Source organism: Sprattus sprattus (assembly GCF_963457725.1).
Source record: "Sprattus sprattus genome assembly, chromosome: 2".
NCBI lineage: Eukaryota > Metazoa > Chordata > Actinopteri > Clupeiformes > Clupeidae > Sprattus > Sprattus sprattus.
The window spans coordinates 39,075,654-39,088,196 of NC_137921.1; the positions used below are offsets into that span (position 1 = coordinate 39,075,654).

Sequence of the window (12,543 nt, forward strand, 5' to 3'; positions counted from 1 at the left end):
GCAATTCCTAACTTGGGACTCAAATTAGGCGTTTACCCGGAACACTTTCCCAGCCCGTCAGGTAAAGGACGGTTCAATTCAAGAGTAAACCTAAATGGCCATGATCAAAGCCTAAAGATCAGAAGAGGAAAAAAAAAAATATATATATATATATATATATATATATATATATATATATATATCCCCTTCCCTCAACCTAATGGCTGGAGGATAAGGCTCCAACACATAAGGCGTTGGTTGCTCAGGATGCCCGTCGAGTGTTGCCAGTGCCAGCAGAAGCGTTTCTCTTTTCGAGCGTCGGACAATCCACCACTAGGTGACCGGGTTTCTTGCAGTAATTGCACTTAACGTCGGAGCTCGGACTCTGGAAACAATCAGTTTGGCGTGGGCTACCCTCAGACAGCGAGCTTACCCTGTGCGAGGTCTCAGTCTCCCGCAGCCGGCCGCGCATCCCAACTGTATGAGTGAGCACGAACTCGTCCGCTAAAACAGCGGCTTTCTCAAGGGTCGTAGCTCTTTGTTCGTTGACATACATAGCGACGGTGTCGGGGAGACAGTTTTTAAATTCTTCAATCAGGACTAGTGTAATGACTGCAGCTTCCGCGGTCATTAAAAGTAATTAAATAAATCAGACTGAGACTTGACTGGAGTTGACTGGTATCTTTAGTGGTTACTCGCACAACGATAATACAGGTGTACACTGCGTGATCACTAGTTCTACTACCTTGCGTAACATACGTCATCACGCTCATATGCCTGGTTATCACATCACTCCTTTTTTTTTTTTGAACGAAGTTCCACACATTACCATTACTGTACTTAGATAACAGAGCCTAGTATGAATGTTCAATAATATCTAAATTGACTCACACTTTTATTTTACTCTTTACTTTACTTTTAGGCTATCAATGGCATTGAAAATCATATTTACTGCAGAACATAAATGCAATTCACTAAGTCATGACATGTCTAAATAACTCAGGATAAGATGTCAAGTCAACAGAACCATTACTTAAATTCAACATTCAACCATACTTAATGGGAAGTCTAAACAGTCCCTTAGTGACTTAAGGTCTCTCTCAGTCCTTTAATTATAGTCACGTAAATAGGCAGGAGGCTGCCTGTGCTCTCTGAAAGGATATCGACGTGGCAGGGGTGCTGGTTCTGCGTTGACACCGTCTTCCAGATCTGGTACCGGTTCTGCAGCGTCGCCGTCATCCAGGTCCAGGTCTGGATCGAGGAGTGCCAGCGGATCCTGCAGTGGATCGGGTTGAATCTTCTTGAAGAATGAACTGTTTCTGGTGATGGCGTATCCGTTCCGTCCTGCAGTCACCATTGGGCCTTTCACCTGTGTGACTGTGAGCGGCTCTTTGCTGTAAGGTGTGGTGAGCTTGTTTTTCTTCTGTTGACGACACAGCACAATGTCGCCTGGCTTGATGTTGGATGGCGTGGCATGTCGTCGGACGTCGGAATGGGCTTTCATCTTGGCCTTTGCCATGGTGTCTTTCTGGCGTACATCCTTGTCAGCATGAATGGTAACAGGATTGGCAGATGGTATTTTGATGTTCATTTTTCTCTGAAAGATCAGTTCAGCAGGCGGTCTTCCTGTTGTGCTATGAGGCGTTGCTCTGTACTCACGTAGGAAGATGTTGAGCTGCTGCTTCCAGGAAGTTCCAAGCACTTGTGAAATGCGCACTGTCTTCCCGATGGTCCGCATGAATCTTTCAGCAGTTGCATTTGCTTGCGGCCACAGAGGTGTTATTTTCCTGTGTTTGAATCCCATGTAGCTGGCAAACTGGGAAAACTGTGAGCCGTTGAAAGGAGGCCCGTTGTCAGTCTTGAAAACGGATGGAATTCCGAACATGGAGAATACAGCATCCAGTCGGGGTATCACTGCGTTTGCTGAGATGCAGCGAAGGACCTCAACAATGGGGTATCTTGAGTAGTCGTCCACTATGACTAACAGGTACTCTCCTGATGGGAGCGGGCCATAGAAATCAGCACTGACAGAGTGCCAGGGTGCTTCAGGCAACTCGGTCATTCTGAGAGGCTCGGTCTTGGTGACAGGAGTATTAACTAAACAGGCTAATAGGCCGTAAGGTGAACACGGTTTTCGTTTCAGCCCGTTCCACTCACTGGCATCTACACAATCTTTAGCTTATAAAAAAGAACGAGTCGTGGTTAGTTACCAAAAAAAAGTTCGTCGCTGATTTTCCAGTCGATTGTCTATATGGCTTCGTTTTATGCAGAACTAGAGACTTCAGAGCGTAATAAGATTTTTGTCGGGAGCCGTGCCACGGTTCGACACGTGATCATGCTACACCAATGAGAAGGCTGCATTTGTCAACAGAATGGAAAAATGGCGGCTCCCGTGTGGTTAGAAACATCGTTAAAGATAGAGGAAAACATCCGAACATCCTCAAAAGTGGGCTAAATTAATTCTAATTAGTGCTGTATAGATAGCCGCGTCCAAGAATAACAATGATGCAAATATACGATAATGTTATTTTTATGTTAAGTCATTTACATCAAGTTTAACATACATGGGAATACCCATTTCTGTGGATCTTACATGGAACACCCACCGAAGAAATCAAGGCAAAGACTGTAGCCTACTTCCTACATCAGCTGAGAAAGTTCAGCACCATCAGCTGTGTGTCCTGACAGCATCACTTGGTATGGGAACTGTACAGCCTGTGACTGCAGCACCGAATCATCAGAGCATCTCTCCATATTCTGCAGGAGACCTACAAGAGAAGACCTACCTACCAGCTCCCAAGGTATTGTAAAGGATTCCTAACATCCTGACCATGGACTTTTCAAAACACTGAGGTCAGGCAAACGTCTCTGCTGCTACAAGACCAGAACAGAGAGACTGAGGAGGAGCTTCTTTCCTCAAGCATTCCTTATCCTGAACACACACAATGACTATAAAACATCAATTACACCTTTTTTCACACACTGCTCTTTAAACTCCCTCTTGCTATTTATGAAAAATATTTCTTGATCTTTCTTTCTTCACACTCGCACAGAAAAAACAGTAGTATTTTTATGTATGTGACAAATAAACCTCCATGTATCAATAAAAGGCAGTAATTGTAAATACCAATGACCATCTGTTTGTTCATTCATTCATTCTTCCACAAATGAAAACAACACTAATGAACCATAAAAACACTCTTTATGAAACATGAAATATGATATATAAAACTGTACAAAACTGAATAAGAAATAACAGATTAGGGTCACTCAGTCCTCACTGTTAGTGTCAGTGTCAGGACAGTTATCTTCCAGTTCCTACAGCAACGACATAGGTCAACTATGCAACACAATCCTGCAGAAAAACATCTGTCTGTCTCACAGGCACCTTTGCAGCCACAGTGTAACACATGCAAAACACTGTCAGGGGCCGGATTTCTAGTCATCCAGGTGACGTGCAAGTTCCCATCCTCTTGCCAACCATATCCAGCAGGTGATGGAGCACTTATATTATGTTTGAGACAGGACCTCATTATTGCAGCCTGGTAGTTTGCCCTTTTGCAGTGCTGATGGAGGGCATCAGTGGTAGGGGGAATGGATAATTCTGGCAAGGATGATGATGTCATACAGAAAGCCTTGAACCTAGCTTTATTTACATTATCAGCAGCCGACTGATCATATAAGTGACATACATACTGGCAAAGAAATGCAAATGTTGACTGCTCCAAGTTTAAGTTAGTACCTAAACTTTTAAAGCCTTTAGGTACTCATCTTTCTCACATGCAACAGAAAATGTCTTTTTTTTCCCTTTGCCATTAAAGGCACTTGTGGAGTCACACCCAGAAAATGTTTGAATTCCGATCAAGGCTGAACACACACTGGTTCCAAGAGCTGATGACACCTTGGTAATGTCAATGATACATGTCCTGTTGCCAGTCCCTGTGAAAACATATAAAGTGCATGGCAAATCTGTCTGCACACTTACAGCAATGACTGCCACATCTGTAGATGCCAGACAGTGTAGCGGGTTGTAACGGAAACAGGGTTCACCTTACAGCCTATATGAGGATGTGCATGTGTGTGAGTGTGAGTGTGCACACACTGGGCACCTTCACGAGGCTTCTCTCCAGTCTTCTCTTCCACACACACACACACACACACACACAAACAGAGTTGAAGACCTTGTAAATGTTTTCCCACATAGTATGTTTTTGCATATGAAAATGCCAGTGAAAATGCCTTTACATATTGTAAACATATAAAAGGTCAGGCACATTTATGTGGACCTTCCCTGCCATGTACTATCAGGTGACGTTTTAAAGACCCAGCTTGTTTAGAAGTTTTTCCACATTAGCATGAGTATCAACATATGCATTTGAGAAGGGCAAACTTCACACTTCACACACACACACACAGAATTCAAGCATTTACATGGCTTTTCTTCACTGTGCAACCGCTGATGGCATTTCAGACTTGATGTCCTAGTGCAGTGTTTCTCAACCACTGGGCCGTTGCACTTATCCTTATTACTACTGTATTTTGTGCTGTGTCTTACTGATATAATGTATTTAACCCTTATTTAATGTTAATCACAATTACAAACGAGGGTCTGACAGGGCTTACAATTAGATGTGAGTGCTCCAGATCAATGAGGAAAAGTCAACCCCCTCGCTGGATTTCTAAAGTTGGGATGATTATTGTATTTCTGTAATGACTTCTTACAATGTTGCATGGAATTGTTTGTGTATCATCTAAGCCTATGATTTCTCATAGTTAAGATCACCTTAGCTGACGTAGGAAGTACAGTCTTTGCCTTGATTTCTTCGGTGTGCTGGGTGTTCACAGTCTATGTAAGATTTAATGTGTATGCCCATGTATGTCAAACTTGATCTAAATGACTTAACATAAAAATAACATTATCGTATATTTGCCTCATTGTTCTTCTTGGACGCGGCTATGTATACAGCACTAATTCGAATTAATTTAGCCCAATTTTGAGGATGTTCAAGTGTTTTCCTCTATCTTTAACGATGTTTCTAACCGCACGGGAGCCGCCATTTTTCCATTCTGTTGTCAAAAAGCAGCCTTCTCATTGGTGTAGCATGATCACGTGTCGAACCGTGGCACGGCTCCCGACAAAAATCTTATTACGCTCTGAAGTCTCTAGTTCTGCGTAAAACAAAGCCATATAGACAATCGACTGGAAAATCAGCGACGAACTTTTTTTTGGTAACTAACCACGACTCGTTCTTTTTTATAAGCTAAAGATTGTGTAGATGCCAGTGAGTGGAACGGGATTCATTTTCTAAAGCACTTTTCGTGCTTCACCTTGCGGCCTATAAGCAGTTTCGACAGATAGCCTCGGCCTGTTGGTCAATGTTAGGAAACCACACTTTCTCCCGGAGGAGCTCTTTGGTCTTGCCTATGCCCTGATGGCTTTCGTGGGCAAGTGCCAGTACTCGCTGCTGTAAGGACAGTGGTATGACAATTCTGCAGCCTCTGAGTATGATGTCTCCATCCGCAGACAGTGTGAGTTCTCTGCTGTTGTTTCTGAATTGCTGTAACACAGCTGCATTTGGCATGTCACTTTTAATTGTTGTTGATGCATTTACTGACCAGTTGCAGAGTGGTGTCCTTTAATGTTTCAGCTTTTATCTCTTCTAGCGTCATCGCCTTTGGAGTCGCCTGGACCGAGACGAAGTTCACATACTCCTCTGCAACCTTACTGGCTCTTGTCTCTGATGTCAGTGTTGGTCTTGGGTGTCTGGACATGTAGTCGGCAGGGTTGTCAGCTCCCTTTCTGTAGACCACACGGTAATTGTAGGGCTGCAGCCGGAGACCCCATCGCTCTATTCTGGCAGGTGGCTTTGACCTTGGGTTATTCCAGATTAGCTCGAGCGGCTTATGGTCAGTGACCAGGGTGAATGGGTGCCCATAGATATAGAGGTGAAAGTGCTCGCAGCTCCATACAATTGCTAGTGCTTCACGTTCAGTCTGTGAGTATCTTCTCTCGACGTCAGTTAGCGCGCGGCTGGCATACGCTATGATGTGTTTCTCTCCCTTTTCTTTCTGAGAGAGAATGGCACCCAGTCCCACAGGACTGGCGTCAACTATCAGTTCTGTCTCTTTCTTCGGGTCGAAGTAGGACATGGTGGTACTGCTTGTCAGTCTCTCTTTGAGCAGTTTGAGCGCAGCTGACTGCTCCTCACCCCACTGCCAGGGCGTGCTTTTCTTGGTGAGCTCCCTGAGGGGTGCAGTGATTGTTGAAAAATCTTTGATAAACCGGGAACAGTAATTGGCCATGCCGAGGAGGCTTCGTATTGCGGCCGGGTCTTTGGGTGCTGAGGCCTGATGAATGGCCGCCACCTTTTGAGGGTCAGCTGAGATGCCGTCAGCTGAGAAGATAAAGCCAAAAAAGTCAAGTCGTTGCTTGTTGAACTCACATTTGTTGCGGTTGAGTGTCAGACCACACTCTTTCAGTCTTGCAAACACCGCTGTCAGGGCGTCGTCATGTGCTTTTTGAGAGGCACCAAAGACAATGATGTCATCGCTTAGGTTCTTGACACCTTGGATGCCGTGCAGAGCCTGACATATGGCATTTTGGAAAACTTCAGCGGCCGATGATATGCCGAAGTTCAGACGCTTGTATCTTCTGAGCCCCAGGTGAGTAGTAAAGGTGGTTATGTAGCGGCTATCTGGATGTAGCTCAAGCTGGTGGTATCCTGCATTCAAATCAAATTTGGAGAACACTTTCGCGCCGTTGAGTTCATGGATCACATCATCCATCGTTGGCGTGAGATGTCGCTCTCGCTGTACGGCCACGTTAGCTTGGCGCATGTCAACACAAATTCTGACTTTGTCAGGGTCTTTTGGTTTCGGAGGCGTCACTATTGGAGACACCCAGGGTGTTGGCCCTGTGATCTTCTCAATGATACCATCGTTTTCTAGCTTCTGGAGCTCTGCTTCAACCTTTTGCCGGACGTGGAACGGCACTCGTCGATGTGGTTGGCATGTTGGTTGCACATCAGGATCAATGTGAAGCTTCACCTGGAAGTCTTTGAGCTTGCCTATTCCAGTGAACAGCTCCGGATGACTGTCGACGAGTTGTTCTGCTACGCTTGGTCTGGTGAGGTTGACAGCATTGATGATTTGAATCAGTCCGAGTGCTTTGGCTGTTTCGCAGCTGAGAAGTGAATGTCCATCCCCTTTCAGCACATAGAATGTTGCTTCTGTGCTTTTGCCCTTGGCTTGTGTGCAGCATGTGAACATACCAATGATAGGCAGAGCAGTTTTGGAGCCATAAGCAAATATTTTTATTTCAGCTGCGCTGAGTTTTGGAGCAGGATTGAGACTGTTGGCTACTGTCTCGCTGACTATGTTTACAGAAGCTCCAGAGTCAATTAGGACTTTTATTTTTACACCATTTATCGTGACATGTGTCTGAGGATGCTTTGAGCAAACCTCACTGTCGACCATGAATGCATATTCATCGCTGCTATATGAACCTTTGTGTGTGCTGCACTCTGAGCACGATGCAGTGACTTGGTTTACCTTTCTGGTGCCCACCTGCTTTCTCCCAGCATAATCCATTTTCTTGCTTCCATGGGGTTTTCTTTGCCGGGACCTGCACACTTTGGAAAAATGATTGGGTTTCCCACATGCATTACAGTCCTTTCCGTTTGCTGGGCATTCCCCTTTATGAGGATATATACCTCCACAATTCCTGCATTTTGTGTTTGCTTTATTTTTATCTTTGCGCTGATATTCATTTTGTGCTTTGTTTTTGTGTTCCAGCATGTTAACAGCAGTTGGTGTGCCTTTCTCTATGCCCTCTGCTTGTTCCTCGGATATTTCCATTGTCCTCCCATACTCTAACAGCTTGTCTAATTTCGTTTCAGGTTCTCGGAGCGCCCTCCTGCGGAGCCTTTGCGACGTGCAGCTCTGGATCAGTTGTGCTTTGATCTCACTGTCCACATCGGCGAATTCACAGTCTTTTGCTAGAGTGCGGAGTTTCGTGTGATAAGTGTCTAGGGACTCGCCAGGCAACTGCATTGCTTTCCTGAATTTGTACACAAGATACTGGGTGTTTTTCATCGGAGTGAAGTAGTCATCTAACTTCTTTTTCGTCTCTGCATAATCATCCTCGTCAGTGGTTAAATTGGGCCGGCGCTGTCCGGGGCGGAGCCCCGGCACATAAGCGGCCGGGTCTGGAGTTCTCCTGCGCAGCAGCTCCAGCCGATTTTGGCAGTCTGCCTAGTCAATTCACGAGCAATGTTGTCCTACTCATTTACAACTTTTCCATTGCAAATCTATGTTGTTTTAAAACACAATTCTAAATAATGGTAGGGATAGGCTGGCCTAGACATCTGGAGCAAGTTTGAGAAGTAGGCATATCGCGCACGAAACTTGCGCAGCAGCTCCTCCTCCCAGAATAGACAACACAACGTCAATCGGTCATCATCAGACATATCGTAGTAGACAGGTGAATGGCGAGGTAAGAGAAACAAAATTAAAGGTGCACGGTATTTTGAAAGAGGTCGATCATCACCAATAGGCTAATATCATTAGATATGGGCTTGCATTTTCATTAAGCAGGAAAAATTAACCTAGACATGCAGGGATAGGCTGCTACTGGTCTGTCAACTCGCAAGCGCTAGTTAAAAAGAACAATGCTGCTAATTCTAAATGATTTAGAAAGTAGTCTATGCGATCTCCGAATCACATTTCTCATTCCTAGCTGGATGAATTTCAAACTTATTTGTATCTATGAATCAGCTCTTAATGTGACCTCATCAAACACACTCGAAATCTACAGAGTACATATTAAGCAACATATAAAAAATGCTGGAGTTGTTGGCTGCTTGCTTCACTGCTTGTGGGTGGTTGCTCATCATCTGAATCTTCCTCCTGGCTATGCGTTAGTCCTTGAACATACACTACTCACAAAAAGTTAGGATATCTGGCTTTCGGGTGACTAGTGTATTTTAGCATTGACCCTGTGAATATTTTTTAAATAAAAAAAATGTGATTGGAGAAAAGTAACCAACTAACAAATTCTTTCCATTTCCCACCACTTGTTTGTCATGTCATCCATTCATATGGATGTGAATCAATCAATACTAATACAACTTTAACGGTGATGTGTTTTTTGTTTAATTTGGCAATTTATTTACTGCATAATCCACGAAAAATTTGTGAAATTTGCCCCCCGGATCAGAGCCCCCCCACATAGAAAATCCCAATTTAACCCCTGATCCTCGTCATCCGAGAGAGTATCATAAATGTCATGCACTCGTTCCCCAGCCACGTGCAGAAGCAGTGCCCTCTTCCTAGCATCACTCACAATGTTCATCGCTACGAGAAAGTTCTCAAAGCGTTGTGTCCACTTACTCCATCTCGTGCCTAGAGAGCTCGGATCTGTCTCCGTGTCAAACGGTTGAGGAGAGTGGCCTGCCAAGGCTGCATTAAACATTTTAGCTTCAGTAGTCAGGCGTTTGCTGCGCTAGCTGGCAAGTTGCATTCATGGGTGTTAGCACTCACGCTTTACCGTTCCAATGCTCCGGTCTCGGTTTTCCTCTCCTCTCCAAAGTTTGACGAAAGCGTTGTCCGTCCTCTCCTTTGTTTTCCGTTTTGAATCCTCGTCGCCACTGTAATGACTGCAGCTTCCGCGGTCATTAAAAGTAATTAAATAAATCAGACTGAGACTTGACTGGAGTTGACTGGTATCTTTAGTGGTTACTCGCACAACGATAATACAGGTGTACACTGCGTGATCACTAGTTCTACTACCTTGCGTAACATACGTCATCACGCTCATATGCCTGGTTATCACAACTAGCTGACAGAGTTGCGCGTAATCAGCCACATTCTGTACAGCGCACCAACGTTTAAACAACTGCTCTTTCTCTCGAGCGAATTCTACGAAAGTCTGTTCATCGGTCTTGCGAAAGTCTCTGAAGCGCAACCGATAGGCTCCGGGTACCAGCTCATATGCTCGCAGGATGGCACTTTTTACTCCCTCATAGTCTGCACTCTGTTCCACCGAAAGTAAGGAGTAGACTTGCTGGGCCCTCCCTACCAACACACATTGGAGGAGGAGCGGCCAAGCAAACCTGGGCCAAGACAACGAAGTCGCGACGCGCTCGAAGTGGACAAAGTGAAGCTCAAGTGGTTCATCTAATCTAGGAATGATACCTTCCTCAACTAGACCAGTAATTAAGGCACTCAATGTGGTATGCTTTTTACGCCGTACATCGTAAGTATAAGTAATATTATAATGAGCGGCTACCTCGACCAGCTGATCCTTCGTTAACTGTTTCAGTAACGCCACATCAGGTTTATCAATAAACTCTTTTACAGACGCCATCACGTACACTGAATTGCCTTTTACAAAATATGATTTAACCCTAGGTTAGACCAATGCTCTCTAGAAGTGCGCCCGCAAACGACACACGGGAAATCTAAACGATTTCGGAAGCAGCCCGTAGCTACTGAATTAAGCAAAGCTTAAGGAAGTGGCGTTAAAACCACTGGTGAAGTGTACAGCAAATCAAGCTATGGTGAAACTTGACAAAGCAGCGCACAACACAACACTGCAGAGCAATGTAACGTAGTCGTCACACAAAAATGCAACGCTCAAAAACCCCTTAGGAAAGCGCTACCAAGGGCAACGCGGAAATTTTACAACAAAGCGTAAAACACGCAAAAAGTCAGTCAAGTCACAGCAACAGATTACAGAACGCGCAGTGTAACCAGAACAGTGCATTTAACCGGAGCAGCAGAGTTCCCCCTCCCTAAACTGGAAACTCTATACCTGAACCTAGTCTTCTGGCCGTACTGAGCTCGAGGCCTCGAAAGCCCCCTCCTCAGATATTGCCCGAAAAAAAGGTGGAAAAACAGGTCGGTCTTCCTGTAGAACTCTACTTAAACGGGATGCACTTACCTTGTTCCGTACTCTCGCAAAAATCTATTGAAGTTACGACGAGACGAGACTAGAAAAGGCCGAATTCAAAAATCTTATGACAAGTCAGAAGACACGGATTGAGCCCCCAATCAATTCCTGTTACGGCCCACCTTGGGCACTAAACAAAGAATTGAGGTCCAGGCGAGAGGTAGAGTTAACCAGGGGTATTTATTAATTCCCGCACAAGACAAAAGACCCGAAGGCCAAAAAGGAAAGCTCTCACGCAGGAGAGCGAATTTGAAAGAGGTAACGGAGGCGGTGGCGAAGCCGGAGACCAGCCACGCAATCCTTCCGTTGGTGGTCGAGAGAGAGAGCTCAGGTGGGAACTGGGCTCTTAAATAGGGAACGCCAGGTGCGCCTGATAGACACAGCAATCAGCCTGGAAAAGACGGACAAAAAGGGTGAAAGCAATAACTGCCCCAGCAGGGGGTGCTAGAAATAAACATCAAAATATGAGCGTCCGTAACAGGTGGATATATATCATGTGTATCTCCAGTGTTCACCACTAACACTGGTGAATATATCACATCTGTAACTCCAGTATTCACCACTAAGACTGGTGGATACAGTATATCATGTGTAACTACAGTGTTCACCACTAACACTGGTGGATATATATCATGTGCAGGGCCGCTGACAGGTTTGGCTGGGCCCGGGGCAAAATTCTCTCAATGGGCCCCCCCAAAAAAACACAACCACAGAATTCCCTTGTGCAGCTCCCAAACACATGACGTCGGGATGACAAGCCCATTTATTACGGATAAACCAAAAGGATTATTTACAACTTTAATTGGATAGGCTATGGATATGGACTGAGTGAAGTTATGGCTTTCAGAATCATACCACAATAAAACTCACGCTATTGTATTCACTTAGTGCTCATTAACTGCACATTTCATCGACCATTTTTCACTTGACAAAGGGGAATCATGTCAAGGGTACTTTTATTTATCGCCAGACCCGCGTGTACGTCCGCTGAACTTCCAGAGAATGTTTGGGGAACAAGGCGGAGCCCAGGCTCGGACTGGGAACGATTTTCGGCCCTGGCATTTTGGGCACAATTAAAAACCAAACGGCCTACCTTGACGCTGTCTTGATCGCGGGCTTCTTGCAAGTTGCAATTATTCCACATTAATCCACACGGTTTAACATACAGCCCTGCTAGCAAGCAATGGATTATGTTTGCATTGCTAATTCACATTAGAATCCGTTGTAGGGTAAAATAGAGAGAATCCGTTGTAGGGTAAAATGAGAGTTGGTTACATGCCGTGATTCCGAGTCGGCATCAGGCTTGCGAAAAAACATGAACATTGTCTCTTGGAGGCTGGTTTGTGGTCAAAGCACTCTCTATCTAACCACTCGTTCAGGTGTTTTCTTGAGTTTGTACAGCCAACTACTGCACACGTTAGCTGTATAATCCCATCATGCACCGCAACATATTTTTGCAAAATAGTCGAACATAAATTCGCCAAATATAAGAACATCGTAGTTTAGTTTAAAGAAAGCATTTTAGTTTTATTTTGATTTAGTTTGTTGCAATGATTGTACAGTTTGAAGAAACAGGATTTTACAGTTTGAAGAAATAGAAAATTATACCATAT

General features: G+C 44.6%; 1 protein-coding gene across 1 annotated transcript in view; it reads left to right on the top strand.

Annotated features, from left to right (window-relative positions):
* adcy1a (adenylate cyclase 1a) overlaps positions 1-12,543 on the top strand; it is a gene marked incomplete at both ends in the record, with an annotated part of 35,661 nt that overhangs the window by 14,940 nt on the left and 8,178 nt on the right. The gene's annotated exons all lie outside the window — the stretch shown is intronic.